The 21,100-nt window shown below is 36.3% G+C and overlaps 1 protein-coding gene across 5 annotated transcripts in view; it reads left to right on the top strand.

The window, feature by feature from the left end:
- The window catches only part of BTRC (beta-transducin repeat containing E3 ubiquitin protein ligase), a 191,493-nt gene that overhangs the window by 110,152 nt on the left and 60,241 nt on the right, over positions 1-21,100 (top strand). The window lies entirely within an intron of this gene.

Raw genomic sequence — 21,100 nt, 5'->3', positions numbered from 1 at the left:
AGGGAGAATGAAACCTGAGATAGAAGAAATTATAATCATTACCTCACCATCTATTATTATTTGTTGAGTACCTGCTGAAAGAACATTGTATTTGATGCTTTGGGTCTGTGTAGACAAGCATGTTTAACCATACATATAAGCTACTTCTTTCTACTGTGTAAATTAGAATAGTTATGTTGTACATGATAGTTTTTCTAAATTCTACATGAATCTATTTGCAACTGAAACGAGCTATTCTCATCGTTTGTTGAAATTCATTTACTCTAACTTTCTTATTGCAGTTTCTTCCTATCTGCCATGATTGTACTTTAAAAGCCATTGCTCTAAAGTATATATGTATGAGCTATCCATGGAATAGACACTGAGGTGACCCTTAGATACAGGCTATAGACAGTTGAGGTTTTTCTATCTACTACTACTCAGGTTTACATTGTGATCCATGATATGTTCAGGAGCTTCCTCTAGCCAGCTGTTTGACCTGAATTTGGTTATGTCAGATATTCCAAAGTTAAGTAAATTCAAGTATCTCTTTTAGAAATTGAAACAGTATTTTAGTGTTTTTGTTTGTTTAGCTGACTTTTTAATATGGAGTATCTGTAAAATTATTGCCTTTATAGCCATTTAGGGATCTATTGCTGTTACAACACTTGTAACTTTAACTACCTCATTGTACTTTATATCCAGGCCCTCAGCTGTATTACTATTATTATTAGAAATAGGACTAATGTCATGTAGTTGCAATCTTACCCTCCAAAATCCAAAGGCAGAGATATTTTGTTTGTTTTTACTGATATTATTTCTTCAAATTATCCAAAAGTCTATGGGCAGGATTACCAAATGAAGATCCAATATTTATATTCAGATTAACAATTAAGAGGCTGCTTAAGGAAAATGTCAGGACACTCTCTTAAAGGTTCACCAATTAGATCTCTCAGATATCAAGATATCTGAATGATTTCTTTTAAAATGTGGGACATGTATGACTTTTATAAATTATAGATGCTTTATTTACAATCAGTATTTTTAGAACTAAAAAATTTTATTCTGTAGCACTCCCATCCCCTACTTCCTGCTCAATTTGGTTGTATATTGCTATATGTTTAAGGAGGGTTTTGTTTTTTATTTCTAGATTATGTTGCACTTAGGGTCTCATCACAAGTGGGTGACTTCTGGCTAAACAAGGTAAAATCTTAGCATGAGCACAGATCCAAGGACAGGGTGACAATTTTAATGAGTTTTATTGAGAGCCGGCCAAGTGAGCATCTGTTCCTTTTGTTTACTCCATACTTTGTAAGCCAGGATCTCCAAGCTAGCTAGTTATGTTGGTGTGTGTCTGTATAGTGTGGTTTTTTTCCCACCCTCTCCTTCAGTGGTGCATGGTTAGAAATATTTTGGCATCTGGTACAATGGTATAATTTCTGTTAAGCTCTTGGGTGTGGAAATAAGTTTTCTTATTGATGCTCAGCATTCTGACTCACTCCCAGATGGTGACCTTCTCATCCCTTTCTTGGCCGTTTTAGTCTTATCCTGCCATAAATCTCATTTGGTACTTCCATTAAATGCTCAAGCTTAAACATGGTTCTTAGTGTTGACCAGATGATAATTCAGTAGAGGCATACTAGGTCCAATATATTTGGTCTGGATCTCACAGACATTTTCTGGCTATATCTCTTAACCTTTTCCTGTTGGTGCTTATCTAACTTACTTGTACAAACTCCTCTTGGCCCTGAACATCTATTCTAGTTAATTGTTCCCTGTTTTAACCAATGCTTCAGTGTTTCTTGGCAAGCAAATGTGTGTAGTTAGAACCAACTTCTTTACAAAGAGTACAAAGAATACAGGAATATTGAAAACATTTCCTCATTTTATTTGCAGGGTCTCATGTTCCTTTGGAAGAGCTATTGTAGAATAGATACAGCTGAAGAGATCAGTGTTATCAATTCCACTTACATTAGCAGTAGCATAATCTTTGAAAAAAAGATGGTTTTCACCTCCATTATAGGACTGTATACAGACACTATTTTCTAGTTTGCTGCCATTTTGTCATATAATCTGCTGCCATTGATGTCTCTGCTGTTGTTAACTTGGTTTAGATATTAATATTGATTCAAATTGTGCTCCAATGTGCCTTAAATATGTTTCTTGAGCTACTTTGCCGTCTTTACTCTTTTCCATCAGTTCCCCATACAACACCTTCAATATCTTGGTGTTAGCCATTTTTGTCACAAAAACTAGTTCAGGGAAGCTCAGGTGTGATATGAACAACATTGTTGCCTTAAACATGTCTCAAAGCCCTTGTTGAATACTTAAGCCTTCCTTTTTTGTGTAATATATATAAAAGCTACAAATTTGTTTCAGTGCAGAATCTTTAGCGACAGTACTATTATATCACTCTGAAGATACAGAATGTTGTATCTAAGGTTACTTTACTGACAATATCTTAACCTTCCAATCAACTTTTGAGAAGAGTCTTCTTGTCTAGTTAGAATATGAAGAAATTGAAACAGAGGATTATAAATGTCACTTCAAACTAACAATGATATCTTTGATATTAAAAATGGCGAAGGTAACCTAAGAAAAGATTAAAAACTCAGGAAGGGAGCAGACTTATTTTCTTTAGTATCATTTTGCTCCCAGTTGGATTTGGGGATATTGAAATTATTTGCTACAAAACCTTTTCCCTCTTACTAATTATAGCATTATAGTTCATGAAGGCATTATTTATTTTGGTACATGAGATGAGTGCTGAAATTATTGTGGCTTTAATTAGGTGGCCATTATTGACTGTCACCTTAGTCTTTAAAATCTATAATTTGCAGGTCTGGTGTGTCAGCCTTCATGATTTTTTTATTAGTAAAGAAAAATGAAAACTACAAATTTCTTTGTTAAAATTGTAAGCTGAAAATTTTAGTTTCTGGCTTTGCCTTATTCTACCTAAACGTATATACACAAAACAGATTGAATTTAGTTGTCACATGGCTTGCCTGGATTTCTGGCCTCAGTACAGAATTCTCTGCCTTTTTATGAGTTTGAGATAAACCTTCAGCAATGGTTTGTAAAGGGTTTTTTTCTTAGTCTGATAATCTGTTTGCAACTGACTGAGACAGAAAAATGTGATGTTCCTTTCCACTCACTCCAGATTTTGATAGAAGACTTGTTTTATTTATTTCCAAAATTATATCCGCAGGAAACAAGCTGTTTAAATTCAGATTATGCTGAAGCAAAATGGTCCTGGTATGAGAAGCAACGTGCTGTTTTACGAGCACAGAGTCCCTTTTCTCATAACTGATTGATAGTAAATATTTTCCTGAAGAATTATTGCCAACCATGAACAGTGCAACTGTTTCACTTTTTTTCGTGCTACTTGCTGTACCAGCCATTGTCGGTAATTAAGATCTACAATTCACAATGCAGACGTTTGCACTTCCTCTGGGTCTGAGCTATTTATAAGGCATTTCAGCTGTTCAGAGTTTCTTTTGAGTTTTAAACTACATGTTAACAGGCTTCTTTAATCTGCTTTTCCACAAGTAGTATGTCAGTTGGTCCTTTCCACACACCAACATTAACAGGTTTAAATGTTAGCTTTGTTGTTAATGTAATAGGATTTAATCATATCATGTTGAATGCCCTTTTTCTAAAAACTCTGAATTGTAATGACTCTTAGCTGTCACTTTTCAGTATTATAAAAAAGCATGAATGAAACTTTAGAAAAGCCATTTTAATGCCTTTCAAATTGCATAAAGTTGATGAGTATTATTAGCTTCTTTTGCTAATGAGAAAACTGGCACAGAGGTTATGACTTTGGCATTGAATTGATAATTCAACCAAGGACTGGACTTTTGTAGGTAAGAGTTTATATGAACCTGTAAGTAAGAATAGATGTGCATATGTGTCCGCTTGTACCTATCTATATTACAACTCTGTTGGTACCATATAGCATATTTGATGACAGAGATCATGTCTTAGCTAAACTTTGTGTTATCTCCAGCAGTTAACAGAGTGCTGTGGAGAAGTTGATATTGATTCAAATTGTGTTTAATGTGTTGAATGAATTGAATGAATGGATGCATGGTATTTCTAGGAATAATAGCATATGAAAATAAAAAAATTTAATGCATTCTTGTATGTGTCATCGAGGAAATCCAACCATAGATTGTATTGTTTGGGAAAATGCTGAAAATGGCAGAATTGAGTTGAGGTCTGTCTCAAGCCAAGGGGAATACCAAACCCTAGGGGCTATAGGAGTTGTACCCTCTAATCAGAGTAACTCTCTCAGCTACCAGCACTCATTGTTAAACATAAAACAAAAAAGAAACAAGAAGCTGAAAGCTGTCAGTGAAAGATGTTAAAAACTTTGCCTAGAGCAGCAATCGGTCTGGCCGCCTCAGTGCCCCAAGTCCAGCTGTATTGATTCTTCTTGTTGGCATACTGGCCAGCATCATTGCTGATCCTCCAGCAGAGCAGTTCTGTAGAAAAAAAGGAGAATTCCTGTTTTAGTGTTGATTGCTTGGGAATATGGACAGAGATATTCAAAAGCAGGTTTATTTGACAAAATCTACAACTTTCAGTAGTTCTTTGAAATGAACTCTTTGTGAACGTTTTTAGTAGCAGCAGCACTTTGATGACTGAGGAACTACTGGCATATCTGATTGAAGTACCTGAAGATGCTAAAACCAGTCCAGATTTAAATGTAGCCAAGAAGCTAATAAGATCAAGCCTGTAAGTTGACTGATCTAGATTAGCATATGATGGGTCTCAATATCTTCCTCAAAGAAAAAAAGGGGAGGTAGAGAGAAGGGGCTGAAGCAGGGAAGTTCTTCATCAAGAATTTACTGCAGCATTGCTCATTGATGCATGTTGGATCACCCGCACGGAGAGATCACATGGCTCTTCCAAAAGTCAAACGATCAATTCGCCTCGTTTTGGCTCTGTACTTAATGCACAAACAGTGCGATCTGCGGGGCTGTAATTGCATTGTTAGGGCCAAGGAACAAGCCTGTGCCTTTTCAGCAGACAGCTGGCAGGGAGAGAGGCATGTTGTTAGGAAAGAGAGAGGCAAGGCAAATAAAATTACTGCTAACGCTCAGAGATCGGCAGGAGTCCTACTTGCCTAATCTTACCGGTGGGAGCAAGCGGCTGTTGTAATCCAATTATAGCAGCATAAGCAATTTGTTAGACACTCCGCATAATGTAACAATTTCCCAATAAACTCTGACTTGTAATAACGTCGGCAAGAGCCCGCATAAATCTACCCGAATGGTGGGGGCTGGAGCGTTCGGCTGGGGGCTTGTAATTGGCGCCATCAGCACGTTTTGCGGAGTGCAGTATGGTGCAGTCTTTTAGTGCAGGAATTTTAAGGAGAAAAGCATGGCACACATTTCTCAGAAAAAGAAAAGTGGCCATTAAAAGGGGAACAGCCAAGAAGGGCGCCCTTGCCCTTTATGTAGAAAACAAATGAGAGGAAGCCACACTTCCTCCTGATGCCAAGTTAGAAGAGGGGAAAATCCTTTAAATACCTTTTGTTTTTTTTTTTTAAAGGAGACCTTTTCTATTCATTGTAAACCCATTGCTCCTTCTCTACCCACCCCTTTCCAAAATGGAAAAAAAAATGCTATTTTGGCAACATTTGTTCATCTTAGCAAACAACTTGACAAGTCTAGTAGCGAAATGTTCATAGGCATGTGTAGAAATTTGGACTGAACTTTATTATTTTTTTTTTTGCAGTGGGTGTTAGCTTTTACATCACAGCATGAAAACATGTTTTCTTTAGTGTGCCTCCATGTTTGGGGGTGGGTGGGGAGAGACAAATTTTGTTGAAAAAAATACCAGAATTCCAAACCTGTCAACTCTGTTTTGCTTTCTGTTTTAAATAATCTATTGCTGAGAGCATTGAAGTCCAGTCTGTAGTTTGGTTAAGTCTGTTTTTAACTATTGCCTATCTTTTCATTTCTCTAGAATTTTAAGCAAATTAATAACAAAGCTTGTAATCATCCTTGTTGAAAATATAATGGAAAAATTAAGACTGCTTGTTCGGAGTAGTACCTGAGTTATCACCACAGAAACAGTTTTTGTTCCTGAACCATGTTGTACTATTTGGAGAAAGTGTGGTGTTTAGAGCAAAATTCAATCTAGCAATTATTTATTGTGCTCCTACTATGTGTAAGGCACAAAATAAAATAATTTTTGTTGATTGATTAATTTTCCTAATCACAGAATAGGGTTCATTTATATAAGACCTAAGAGATATAAATGCTCATAGATTTAAGGTTAATAGGCAAGATTTTGAGCTATTGAGTGCACATTACATGTTCTGTGTTTTCTGGTGCCTAACCCTGGCCTCCACTACTGTTAATTTCTGTCAAAAGCCAAGCTTCTGAGATAAGAGCAGGGTACTTCAAACATCCTGTTGTTGCTGTATTATTACAATAAATATTTACTTTCAACATAACCATTTTTTTCTGTTGGAGCAAATGCCTTGTTTGACTCGAGCTACATCAATAAACTGCAGTGCCCCTAATAAAGCCACTCAGTGTCTGGGTTTAACTAATGGCTGATTTTCATGGCTTTGACAGTGAGCTGTGTGCGTTATTTTCTCCTGATATTGTAAAAATAATGAGAGCAAATTAGAACAATCAGTTTACACAGATAGCTCCTGATTGGAGGCGATGGGCAATATGGCAGCAGGTAATCCATCTTCGGGCTCCTGTCACATTAACTTCAGCAGTGTGAAAAGATCAGGTGGGGTAAGCGGGGATCCTGCCCAATCGGAACACTGAAATTAATGAGAAGAGCATTGTTCTGTGATCAACCTTTTAATTAGCAAGACTGGAGACAGAGGGAGTGATGAAGACAGCAGCACAGCTGCACAATACCAGACAGTTTCTGAAAAGGAAAAGGGAAAAAAAATCCATAGGTTTTAAATTATCTTTTCTGTGCCCCTTGTATATAAGCAATGTGGCTTCATTCTAAATCTGTTTACAGACTTTCAAGAAATGCTGCTTACTCTCCAATTTAATATCCCATACATGGCCACTGCTAATCAGCTCCTTCCTTGGGAGTTTCATTTAGGAATATTTTGAATACCACCAAAAACCCTTTTTAGTTTGTACTTTGGGTTTAATGTTGTACTCCTTTAAAAATCAGATGAAAGGCAATAAATTAAGTTCTGACAGAGCTGCTGGTTTTTGTTTGGGGTTTTTTTTTTTTTGTTGTTGTTGTTGTTCCTTTTTAGCAGCTACCAGTGTTCTCATTTAGGTAATATCTGAATGCTTCAGCTTTGTACATGGGTGCTGCTGCTTCAAGTTGTTATAATAGAAATAAAATTTAGTTAACAAGCTACAACATATTTTCATTAAGTTCCTTTTATTTTTATTTGAGAGTTTTTTTCTCTACCTATTAATTTTCTAACGCTAAATGACAAGTTGTTTGATTTTTTATCATTTGATATAAAGTGAATATGGTAGTTTAAAATCATATAAGTATTTGCAGGAAGAGAAAAAAAATTACACTATAGTTTTAATAATAAAGGCCAGCTTAACCCACTTATAGCTCACTTAGGGTCCTTCTAATATTGAAAATTATTACTTAAAGTAGCAATATAATTTAGGAACCCAATTCCTTTAAAATCAGTGACCAAAATGTCCAAATCCAAGATTATCACCATGAACAGCATACCCATTGGCAGGCCTTAACCATAGAATGCTGTCGGCCTGTGATCTTAATGCACTTTTACATATTGAACTAAATGCTTCAAGTAGCACTTCACACATGGTAGTATTAGTTGTGTTATGTAAATTGACAAAACATAGACATACAAAGGAGACCAAATGGTGGAATTTCTTTCTCTTGTGTACCTGTAATCATCTGTAGAAGGCAAGTAATTGTAAGAATGTTGGTATGTAAAGAGTAACATACCCTGATGAAGCCTGTCTCTAATGAGGACAAAACAGGAAATAATGGGCTTAAAGGATAATTCAAATTAGTTATAGGACTTTCCTAATAGGAGTTGCTATCAAGGGAAGTTGTGGAATTATGTCCAATCCTGTATCTCCTAAGATAGTAAATTACAGTGACTAAATCTACAATATTTCTGTTCCATGGCAAGGCTCAAAAGAATAGAAGTACTTCACTGCCCCCTAGCCAAACAACCCATTCCTAGTTAATATTGTTCTTGGAATGATGTCAGAGATGAAGCCCAAATTCTGTGGGCCACAGTAAGCTCTTCTTGGAAATACTTCCTTAGCCTGTTCCAGTGTTTTAGGGTTCATATCATAATGAGAAGTAATACTCTCTTAAAATATTACTATTATTACTAGAATCTAATACTGCCTTTTTGTTCTTAAGGCACAACTGTACATAGCACACACACAAAAAAGTTAAAATCTTCTTACTGTTTTGCTTACTGTTTCTTTTACATGCCTAAATTTGGATTACAGATTTAATTCTTTATAATTCATATGCTGCTTTTTCAGCTTTTAATGGATATTTATAGAGGTAAGCATCTTCAGCTCATTATCTATCAACTTCAAAAGCTCAATGCATGTGAGCTCTCTGGCAATAAACATATTCCAGGTCTGGAGGTCTAAATAGATCTCCTACAAAGTTGGTGAAACCTGAGCCCTCCTTTTGAACTTTACAGTATTAGTGAACAAGTAAAGTTTTATTCTTGGTACCAGTGACTTGATCTCATAGGGTACATGGGATTTAGATTTTAATAACTTTTCTTCTACACCAGGTTTCCACAAGACTGAAGTGATCTTTTTCTTCCTTCAATGATGCTAGAGTTCCACTTGATTCATTTATCCTATGTTTGTTCACACTGTTATGGACTTTTTTCCCAGTGAGACTTAGTTCTCAATAGCAGTGTTAAAAGGTGTATCTTTAGAGTGGTACCTTTTTAAGTTTATAATAGGTCAAGCCATTCCTGGAAGCATATCCAATTGACTGCGTAACTGCATGACTCTTTTTTACTCCCTAGCTGAACTATAGTTACGTAGTCACCTTAAGAGCCCTCCCTTCCAGAACTTGTCTGTTAGGCATAGCCTCAGAAAAATTTTCACCCATAAGTCAAGGGCTTAACTCACCATATGCACATTAGAGTGTAGCTTAGAGTGTGACAAATGGAACTACTCTAATCCTATTGAGGTGATTCCACATTCTTCCATTCTCAGAAAGTTTCTTTTCCTTACTCATTGATTTTTTGTCTTGAGACATGTTAACTTTTGAAAGAATACAACTAATTTGATGATTGTCCATTTCATTATTCACCCACCTTTGGACTGAAAGATTTATAGTCATTTTCCCCATTTTCACCAACCCCCAGAAAGAAAAAGAAAAGAGTTGGAGACCCTGTATGTTTTCCTTAAAATTAGTGCTTGGCCCCACAGTAAGAAGGACCTATAAGTTTCTCAGCGTGTTTTCTGCAACACCTTTCCCATAGAACATAAGCAATTTAGCTTTGTTTCCCCTTCTTGAATATTGTACTGTATTTTCAGTATGAAATTTCTGAATTATCTGTCCAGTAATTCCATTATTTGGCTTTAACTGCTTAGTATATAATAATTACCTGTCTTGTAAACCTGGTCTTCAATTCTGTAAGGTTTGATTTTGACTATTCTCTTTCCCCCATTTTTCTGCATATAAAATATCTGTGATGTTAGAAAATGAGTTGTACAGGGTGGTAACTGTTATGGATTCCTTCAGAGTAGTTAGCATAAGAGAATTATTTGGGATTACAATCCCTGTCCCCCTGACTTTGGCAAAGCCACCTTTCTGGGAGAGCCTTTCCCCCTGCTGTCCAAAAAACTCCTTAACTCAAGCATGGTCATTTATTTTTAAAGATACATTTCTTAAGGCTACTTAGACCTTGATCATATGCAACAGACACAAACGTTTTTTAGGAGAGAATCCAAGAATCTGGATGCTTGAGTGATTGAGTAGAAATTAGGACATCAGAAGAATAGTTGTACCTCAAGGCCCCTACCTTTTCCACTTAGGGGATCTGGTTAGAGGAATGAGTGATACAACATAGATCCATCAAATCATTTTCATAAAGCAAATATTTGCTCACAGGTGTTCTTCTAATGTTCATTTTAAGTACATTGAATAATCTGTATTGGAAAGACACAAGATTAACAAATTTCATGCCCAGGTACATAGAAACATGTTATATGCATTTGTTCATGTGAAGAACTAAGACCATATTAAGCTGGAATTTTTAAAAATTGCTCATGCAATGAACCTAAATTTAAGTGTTCTCTTTTATCTTGAGCTGTATAACTCAATCATTGATTTCTTTTTTCCCTATTCATCAGTAACACCTAAAAGAATGAGAAATTTAAACTGAAAGTATTTCTACTGGGGGCAAGGGGCATGTGAAAGGGGAGACAAAAGAGAAAGGAAGAAAGCCAGGTTTAGAAAGAAATGGTTCCTACAGTGTTAACTATGGAGTCTGTAGCGTGACTCTAATGGAATATCATGGCAGGGGGTATAATACTGTAAATAAGATGAATATGCCACTTGTGGATTAATGGGCAACCTAAAGAGTGGCTTTATTTACATCTGTGTGGGGTTTATTTGCAGTTTATGGGAGTTTTTTTCCCTCTTTTTTTTTAGGTTATATTTTTGGATTAAAGTATTCATGGTCCTGGGGGTTAAGCAGTGAGATTTTTTTTTTTTATTAATCTCTTCAGGTCCAGTTTTCTTTTAGCTTTGTAGGACTTAATGGCTACATTTTTGTATTTTGTTTTTTATAGGTTGAAAAAGGAGTTTTGTTCTCTGGGTAACTTTCCTTTGCAGTTTTTAGAGGATAGGAATTTCTGACATAATTTGTTAGGTTAGGAGTCCTCGAAACAGTCATTTATTGCATTTTATATAAAAAAGGGAAAGAACAAAAGTAAAGATTATATAATGTCTGAATTACAGTAAGTTACATTTGAGAAGATACAGTTTTATAAAACTGAGGCAAAATTTATAATTTTCAAAGACAAGGTTGGAACAACCTGAATACAATACCCAATATTAGAATATGTGTGAATATTATTATTTGACTAAGGTTTTACATAATCAATTTCCATAGTGAATTTTGTTGTTGGCTTTTGAAATTCTAAATTAGAAATAGATATCCCTTCCTCTATTACTGTATCTTCCTAAGCACATTTCATTTAAAAGTCAAGAGATTCAGAGTATGCTTCCTAAATATCCTATATGGGGGGGGGGGGCGGGGAGCAAACCTAAATTCACCAAAAATGTATTCACTAAGAACTAGTAAATAGTATTTGAAATTAAAAGTAAAATAGAGAGAATGTACATCATCCTACCAACTTTTCTCAACACATGGGTCTCACTAAAATATAGTGCTTTTAAAAAGGTCGGTTTAAATGGAAAATGAAGTTGCATGACATTAATTCTCCCTAAATTAAAATAAAAAGAACAATATCTGTATGTTATGCCTATAACAACTAGATTTAAAATGCAGCAGCCATTTATGTTGAATCTGACAAGCCTTTGAAGACCACAGAGAATATAGTAGATATGGTAATCAGGAAATTAATTCCTACTCAGTGCTATAACTTGTTAAACAGCCAAGTTTAGAAAATATTTAAGTACACGTAGCTACTTAAATCTCAACACTAATTTTTTGTTTGTTTTTCTTCTCTTGCACTTGTAGTATATTCCCTTTTAGCGTTCACTAAAGAGATCATAAAAATTAAAAATACCTTAATTAGCAACCACAAAAAAGTAAAACTGTTAATTGAACCTTGTAATTTCTAAGAGGAACTGTCTGTTATGCTCTCCTTTTAAGGCTTTGATTGTATGTAATAAAACTGTTGCTTAATTAATGCCAGTGTTCTGAAGCCTTTGGATTTCCCAAAATTGAATGAAGTGAAAGAGCCAAGAGACAAAATCAAATCACTTTTCTATCAATGTTAATTTAGGTTTGTCATTCTTGTTCTAGATCATGAATTACAGCTTCAAACATATATCAAATGGATTTCAAGAGAAGCATAGCAGTCAGTCCTGTCTTAAGAAGCATGATTGGGCATCTTAGTAGGTTAATGAATCACAGTTTTCAAACAGTTCCTTTTCTCCCTTGTGCTTTCCATGAAAAGAGCATGATGATGTTATAATACCCCAAGGGGAAAATACAAAGCCAAAAATTGTATTATTTTGCCCATTGGCATTGATTCCTGCAGTGGGAAATGAGAGCTGAGGTTAGGGTTAGGGAATTCAGTCTTTTGAAATCGTTCTTTGACAGAGACTTAGTGTATGTATCTAAGGCTTAAGACAAAAGGAACTCAATCTATTGGGCACCTAAGTACTGCAGGGGGAAATGTGCAAAAAATATGCCCTAGAAACACTGTTTGGTTTGTTATAGAGGAAGCTTTTAACGGTATCTGCATGGTGAGCTAAATAACTAGAGTATTATATATTTTTCATAGTTAACCGCTTAGTACTGGAAATGTTGATAATTTTTAGAATGTAGGCTTTTGAAGAATTTAATAAAGAGATCTTCCAAGATATAACTCTCTACAGGGCTAATCTCTGCATACCTCTATTTTTCCCTCTTTGATTCAAGGAATTTATTAGCTGCTTTCATATTTGTATTGATTTTAAGAAGGCTGTTGGAATGCAGTGCTTTCAAGAAGGAACAGATTTGAAATTCAGCAATGAAAAATAAAGTACTTTTCAATTTGGAGCTGCAGTGCCAGAGTGATTGTGCTGTAACCTTTAAACTAATTGCAGTCTTGGAGGCTTCTCAAGTGGTGGTCATGATCTTTCTAGATTGGGTGGGATTACTACATCATTTTTTAATGATATATTTTCTTGAATTTATAGTTACTTAAATATAAGCATTTAGAGTGGAGACATGTTCAGTGACAATATCAGTCCCATTGGCTTAAGGTCCCTGTGGAAGAGGAGGTCCGCAAGCATATGAGAAGAATACAGCTTTCAATTTGAATAGTCTTCTATTGTCCAGGGGGGTATATAATGCCTATAAATACTTCCAGCAGAATGGATAAAACTAGGTTAAGTGTTTACAGACATACCTTTCCATTCCCCCCACTGAAGAACAAGGTTCTCCTAACACTGACCTACTTTACTCCTGTACAGTGCTATAGGTGCAGTGATTTTTGTGGCCATGAAGAGAAGAATAAATGGGGAAGACTCATAGCATCTTTTTGTAGGAAGTATTTGGCAGTATGTTCCTTTGTTGGTAGGGCATAATGTTGTAACAAATCATGAATAAATATTTCGAATTCTGTAATATTATAACAGTTATAACCATTTTTAAGTTCCTTTTTTAAGTAGATATTTCTCTCCTGGCTTTGCATATTGTGAACTTTACAAAACTGGCTTAGGCAGCCCTATTAATTATTCATATCGTAGCAACAATTAAAGCAAATTAAAAATAAAAATCTCCATATTGCAGTTAACTGTGGGGCAACACCAAACTGTGTCAGCTCTATGAGGGCCTGTGGTGTTTCTTTAGTTAAAGGTGCTAGAGGGAGCTCTAACCCTCTTCAAAGGAATAGCATAAGGGACCAATTGCCCAGTGTTTGTATCTGGCCACAGAGCCACAACTGAAAAAAGGAGGTTGAAGCTCTGCCACGGCAGAAACAGATTTTGTTTGTTAGAAATTCCTATTTCTGATATTTTAGGAAACATAGTCTACAGCCATCTACTGGCAACCAGACAGCTCAGTTCTCTCCATCTATACTCCCACCTTGATTGTGATGGTGTTCTAGCACAGTGCCTAGGCACAGGTAGGTGCTTGTTAAGTTGATAAATTTGTTTCAACTTTCCGTAGGTGCAGATCAAAACTCTTATCCTTTGACCTAACTCCTTCGTTGACACCCTGCCCCCAACTTTGCCTTCCCTTTCAAGATTATAGCCCCTCTTTCAAAACAGTAACTCAATTCAGTTCAACTAATAATTTAAGTTCCTACTTTAAAAACAAAAATGAAACAGTCCCTTCCTTCAAAGAGATTACATTACAAGGAGATTACAAGGAGGAATGCAGCCTGTGTACAAATATGTAACTGAAAAGTATATTCAAAACAATACAAAGTAGTTTCAAGAAGCTGTCTTTAAAAATGGGGAGGCTCAAAAAAGGCCTCTTATAGGAATTGATCCCTGATATGCCTTGAAGAAAATGAAGGGTTCCAAGAGTGGAGGTCAAGAATATGTGCATTTCAGGTATGGGGACCACTTGTAAAAAGATATAGAAAGAATAGCCTGTGGGCCAGTTAGACTAGAATGGAGAATACTGCTATGGTAAAGGAACAGAGGGAAAGTTAGTTTAGCTGAACTGCCTAGAGGCAATAGAGAGGAAGTAATATGAAATAACACTAGAGACAGGAGAGGGGGAAGGAAGCAAAAGCAAAACTAAAGGGCCTTAAATGCCAGGATGAGGATTTTATCCTAAAGGTAGTGAGAAGCCATTAAAGTAGGAGGATGACATTGTCAGATGTGTGTCTGACAGTATCAGTTTGATGATTATATAGAGGATGAATTGGAGAGAAAGAAGACTAGAAGTCTAGCAGCTAGTTAAAAGCCTGTTGAAGTAGTCAGGTGAGAATGAGATAAGGGCCTGAAGATAAGGTAGAGACTGTGAAAGAAACAAAGCGGGGACAAATGTGAGGGATGTTGCAGTAATAGAATCTATAGGACTTGGAAACAGATTGAAATGTGAGGAAAGGGAAAAGTCAAGGATAATGCCAAGGCTGAAAACATTCAGCCCTTTGTCACTACTCACACAGTCATCACATTAGTTCAGGCCCTCATCACCTGGATTATTTCAGCAGCTCCCTAATTGATCTCTGTGCCTCAAATCTCTCCCTGCTCTAGTCTGTCTTCTGCTTAATTGCCAAACTGATTTTCCTTAAATGTGGAACTAGCCATGTCAGTTCTCTGTTTAATAAATGCCAGTCGCTCTCTATTGCCTCCAGGTTAAAGAATAAACCTCTCTGTTTAGCTTTTCAAACTCTACACAACTTAGCCTCAACCTATCTTTCCAGTTTCATTGGATATTACTCCCTCACCTGTGCTCTGCAGTACAGCTAAACTAACTTTCCCTCTGTTACTTTACTATAGCAGTATCTCCATGCCTCTGCACTTTCCTTTCCCTATCCCTGGAAAGGCCTTCTTCACTTGGCCTCATAGAATCTCTTGTGTTTCAATATATGGCTCAAACACCACTTTCAACATGAAACTTTTCATGATTCCCCCCACCCTTGACCTACTGCTAGTACTTTTCCTCCCTACCTACCTTGTAATTATTTGTATTTATTCTGCATCCAGTTATATATGTACTTGTTGTTTCCATGTTAGAACGGAAATTTCTTAGGAGTAGGGCTTGTATTATTAAAATTCTTTGTATCTTCAATCTAGCACAATACTTGGTATATAAGAGATGATTAATAAATGTATGCTGATTGATTGATTGGAAGGATAGTGGTACTCTCAACAGAAATGGAGAACATGATATGGGTATTCAGAGGAAGAATAAGTTATTTTCAACTGAGGGTACAAGGAAACTTCGTGGAGGAATTTGACCTTGAAGTAGTCAGTCTAATGCAGCAAGCATTATTAAGGTTCTTACTATGTAGAAGACACCATGCTAGGTGCTGGAAATATAAAGACAGAATATTTTTAAGCTGTTTCTGCCCTCAAGGAGCTTGTCTTCTGCTGGGAGTATGTAGCATGTTAGCAGATAAATATGTAGATGAAAACTTGAGATGGAGGGAAAGAATACCAACAACTAAAAGCATCAGGAAGAGTTTCCTGTAGCAGGTGACACATGAGCTGAGTCTTGGAGAAAGCTAGTTATTCTTGGGGTCCTAGGTAAGAATGGAGAGCATTATAAAGGGGCATAGTTCAAGACTGTGCAGAGATATGGAGGTAGGAAATGGAGTAATACTAAGTTCAGAAAGCGGAATGGTCAGCAGATTCTTTTCATGAGTCAGGTTCTTTCAATATCTCTTAATTATACCTTTCCAACTAATATAGCATGCCTGTTGATTCCTTTATGGTCAGGAGAAGGGATACAGTGAAACCAGCAACCTCCAAACAGAAGGCTCCCCTAACTGATTTCTTTCTGTTGCCACTGCTTTAGGAGAATAGAGAGGGATTTTTTTAGCCAAAATTTTGCCCCTAGAAATCGATGACCTTTTCTCCCTTCTTCAATGGTACACTTCCTTATTAGTGCTCCTGAAGTATCTCATATCTGAATGATACATTTCTATGAAATGTAGAAATCAGCCATTGTGAAGTATATAGCCTGCTTGCAACAGCCCCAGTGAATCCTAAGGTACCAATTATATGCAGATTTGGTAAATTGCAATTACAACCTCATATTATTCAATTAGTTTGACCCAAGTTTACAGTATTGATGAGACTTTTCCAGGTATTCTGCACTCAGCAACTGGCTTCTCCTCTACTCTTAGCCCTTGGGGTCACTAGTCTTTCTTACTATGCTAAGTAGTACTTGACTGTTATCCTTAGGCCTAGGCTGAGCATGCTCTCTCCGTCTCCCTCCCCCTTTTTTGTCTGTCTTTTTTCTCTCTCTCTCCTTGTCTTTCTTTTCTCTCATCCTTTTCTGTCTCAGTCTTAAGTCCACACACTTGACTTCAGGTTAAAAATGCTGTCCTCAGAGCCACCTGAAATCTGACTCAGCTTGTGTCACACAGAAACTTCCTGACAAATCTTTCCCCTATTCTAGGTCCAGAACCAGCTCAGCTCCCTTGAGCTGAGCCAGCATCCTTGATCAGCAGGTCCTCTACAAGTACCCAATTTTCTTCACTATTCTGGATGGTACCAGTCTACCTGGATAGTATGGAGTGCATGTTGGCCATACATAGTAGCATATTAAAAGATCTTTTCTGTTCTCTTAGCTCCCACTTTATGAACTTAACATTCAGTTTTAATATGTAGGCAGACTTTAAACATAGGAAAAGATGAATTTGTCCTCAGAGAAGAGTGCAGTGACCAGGTTCTGTGGACGAACCTGATTTGCCCTAAACTAATGTGCTAATGGCTTTTGGGCCCTTAGGAAAGACTCTTTCCCCTACTTCTTAGATTATATAGACCACATTCTAACATTAACATTAAAAATATCTGGTAGGTCTCAAGGACTGTGTGTAAATATGTATATACGTGATTATAAATATTACATATGTGCATATATATTTATGTATTAAAATAACTGAACAAGAAAATGTGTCTCATTTTTAAAGACCACCAGGTTCTGTTCTATTTGGTGTTAGACTCTGAAGAAATTTTAATTTAAATCCTTCTAGCCAAAATGTGAGCCAAGTTCTGTGAATAATAACTGACATATGTTAGGTTTTACAAAGTGCTATGCTGTCATTATCTTTTCTTTTTTATCTATTTATTGTAGACAAAGCAATTTCATATACTCCTACAGCTAACAAAACATTGTGTTCATGAGGACACTAGACATCCTTTGAGGTCTCCAAGATCCACAATCAAGTATGGCAGACAGAAGCAGCCTTATGATCCATGTCCATGGCCTTTGACCAAATGAGGGGAGCATCCCAGTAGTCTCATTGTACCTGTAAGCTATTCATGGACATACTGCTCTGACTTGATCACTTGTGTAGAATTAACAAAAAAAGCAATGGAAAATAAAGTCATTAAGAGAGGGAAACATTCATTTTGAATGTCAAATTTCTAGAACAATCTTTTATCTAAAAAGCTAAAAGGATAAAACACAGACCTCTCAAATATGCAACAAGCTCTAACACTGAACACAGTGGTGAAGAAAGAATTGGTAATGAGAAAAGGTAAGAGTAGGGAAAAAAGAGGCACCGCATCAGTAGAGAGATTAAATATATTGACCCATACCATTCTTGGGGCTCTAATTCCCATTGTCACTGAAAGACATAGGGATGGGGGAAAGAGAGCAAGAAGGAAGCATAGAGGCATTTTGGTACATAAACACTGTCTAGTGTTGCAAACAGTCTGAGTTTCCTTTGGGATTTTGTTTTTGTCCAAACCTGAGATTTTACTAGTGTAGGAAATCCCCAGTGAGAAATCCTACTCTACCAATACAGATTAACAACTATTCTATAGCATAGTTGTGTGAATCATAAAATCATGGAACTTTTTAGAGATAATTTGAGCCAATCCTTTTTTTACATAAAAAGAGGTTAATCAACCTAACCAAAGTCATTAGAAGCCAGTTAATGACAGAAGGAAAGAAGAGAAATGGAAGAAAACCATAAGTGCCTACTATATTGCAAATACTGTGCTAAGCACTTTACAAATATTATCTCATTTAATTTTTATAACAGACTTTTGAGGTAGATGCTTTTATTATCCCCATTTTTTTTTTCACAGTTGAGGAAGATGACATAGTCAAAGGTTAAGTGACTTGCCCAGGGTCACATAGCTAGTAAAAATGTCTGAGGTTACAAACAGGCAGGGCCCCTGAACTCCTCCAGTTCTCTGATCTTCTGGTCCTGTGATATTGACTCTTCTTTTTGTCCTTCTTTTAACAAGAAAGAACCTCTAAGAACCTGTTAGGAACTGTTTTGTTCCAGGAAAAAAAAACCTTCATCAATTTGTATTCATCCCTACAAAGCAAAGTAAGTGTTGTACATTGTACTACCAGCAAAGTATTTGTAGAGCTGTTTTTAGTTGAAAGGTGCTATAGCTACTACAGCCCTAAGCAAGACCCACATCCTGGCGAGGCAGAAAGTAGTGTAGTAAAGAAGAAGCTACCTTCACAGAAGTAATTTCAGCCTTTGAGAAATGGTAACATCTGTAGGGAAGGGCATAATACACTTCTCTAAGCAACAGCAGAAACATTAAAGTGATTCTCAATTTTCCCATCTTTCTCTGATTCTCTATTTTCCCTTCTTCGTTCCATCTCCCCAATATCATTGGTGGGATTTTGTCCTATTATGAAAAAAAAATTGAAATGAATCCTGCATTTCTCAGAATTCAGCTTCTTTTCTCAGAAAGGCCCAGATCTGCAGTCTTTGGTCTCATGAAATCCCATAAAAATGATGCCCATGTGGGGAAAATGTAAATAACCTTCAGGCAAAATTACAAGGTAGCAGAGTTTTTCTGCCAATTTTTGAAAGAGGGGTGCTGATGACAGCTGGAATTCATCTGATTTCTAACTTTGCTCCTTTGCTGATTCCTAAAATGAGATTAGAAGTTCGGAAGAAAGCAAAATGCTTTCAATAGCCTATAGGAAGTTTGCTTTCCTAATAAAACCAAGTAAGGTTTATATAGAAAACTAGAGCATTGCCCTAAAGATCACTGGGCTGGTCATCTTTCTTTTCTTCTTTCTTCCCTGCCTCTCAGTTAGTTTGGATGTTACAGGATGTGTTTTGACAATAGCTTTAAAACTTTGTCTAAAAATATCAAGGCGCAAATATCCCTGCTGTATAGTGATACATACTGAGAGGATCACATTCTGAGTATCCTCCCTTTTTATTCCTTCTTAGTTATATGTAAAGAAATTTCTAACCCATTACCATCTATTATATCTTTTGGGGAATACCTTTTTTGTTTAATTTTTTTGTACAATAAAATTTAGTGCAACTGTTACATCAGGATGTTCAGGTAGATTGGTTAAAGATATAGCAAGTACAAGCAAAGTACAGAACTACTTTGTGCCCAGATTGAGAATGATGATGGCTAAGTGAGGATGGAGACCAACAAATTGCATTTCTAGCATTAAGTACTTTTCTTTCTCTAATCCCATAAGCAAGTATTTCACCATCACTTTGACCCTTCAGATTGAAAATCAATTCAACAGATATTTTTAATGAAAAAAAGTATGAAATGTTTTAAGCCCTTGAAGAGCTTATTACAATATATTTGAAACATCATATGAGACCGTATTTAGTAAGATGCTAAACTGAATATCAACAAGTGTCCAATGTATGATACAGTTACCATGTTAAAGACTGTAAGCTGCAGAGAATATCTACAGTGTAGAAAAAATTTGTAGTGGAGACACCCAAAAATTAATAGGCCAAAAAAAATCTAAAAATGGAACACGCAATAAAACCAGTTTCCTTAGAGGTTCACATAAAAATGTACAAAGTCCAGGTAACAAGCAAGGTTACTTGGTGATCCTAATACAAAGAAAGCAAATTAGGAGGATGAGAGCCATAACTAGAATGTGCTTTTGGAAGGTTCTACTTGGATACATCAGTAAACGTGTAATATTGTTGTGTGTTCTCTTTCCAGTGATGCAGATTGTGAATTATATCTTTTTATTCTGGGGTCTTGTGTAGCCCCTTTAGATCTCTAGACATTGCATAGATACTTGTAAAACATGTTGTCTGTCCTTTGGGTATCCCTCACTGTCCCCACACAACCACCTTTTTAACTAGTCCTATGGTGCTCTAGTGGCAACTTTTGTGCCACTTCCTCCACTATGCATATTTTTCTTGCCTTTTTGGTAAACCACAACTTCAGTTCTAAACACAGCTGCAGCCATACCACATCACTGAAAGAATATTAATATTAGTAAGATGGGCCTTTGTTTCAAAGACAAGCTTAGAGACGTTAATTGTACTGCTCAGTTACTCAAAGGCAATACAACCCATTCTCTTCTTCCTCTTGACTTCTGGGCCCTTATCATTGTCCTCTTGCTGTGTCTGTCCGAAATATATTTACAGATGGACCAGCTCTATGGGTTACCCATATAATTACTACCTCATAGTCCAATCAATAGATGTTCTTCATCCACTTGGTTTTTCATGCATGAATGGTTAGATTGATTATAGATCACATTTAGAATGCTCTACAGTGTTTCAGGACTTAATATTATCAAGTCATGTCTTATTCAAAAGGAACAGGGTCTGTAAAAGGATAAAAGAGAAGGAAGAACAGAGATGGGATTATTATATTAAGCAGGTATATTCATGTGAAGAAATCTAGGAACCAGGTGAATTGGAGTTGGGGAGAGGGGGTACACATGGTAGAGGCCATTTGGATAAAGCCCAGAGGTAGAAATATAAATACATATATGATCATTAAACTAAACCACAGATCATTAAACTATACTAAGACTGTCTTTAAAGAAAAAGGAATTAGATACATTTGGGAAACA

Source organism: Trichosurus vulpecula, chromosome 8 (assembly GCF_011100635.1).
Source record: "Trichosurus vulpecula isolate mTriVul1 chromosome 8, mTriVul1.pri, whole genome shotgun sequence".
Lineage (NCBI taxonomy): Eukaryota > Metazoa > Chordata > Mammalia > Diprotodontia > Phalangeridae > Trichosurus > Trichosurus vulpecula.
This window is presented reverse-complemented; position numbering and strand designations above follow the sequence as displayed.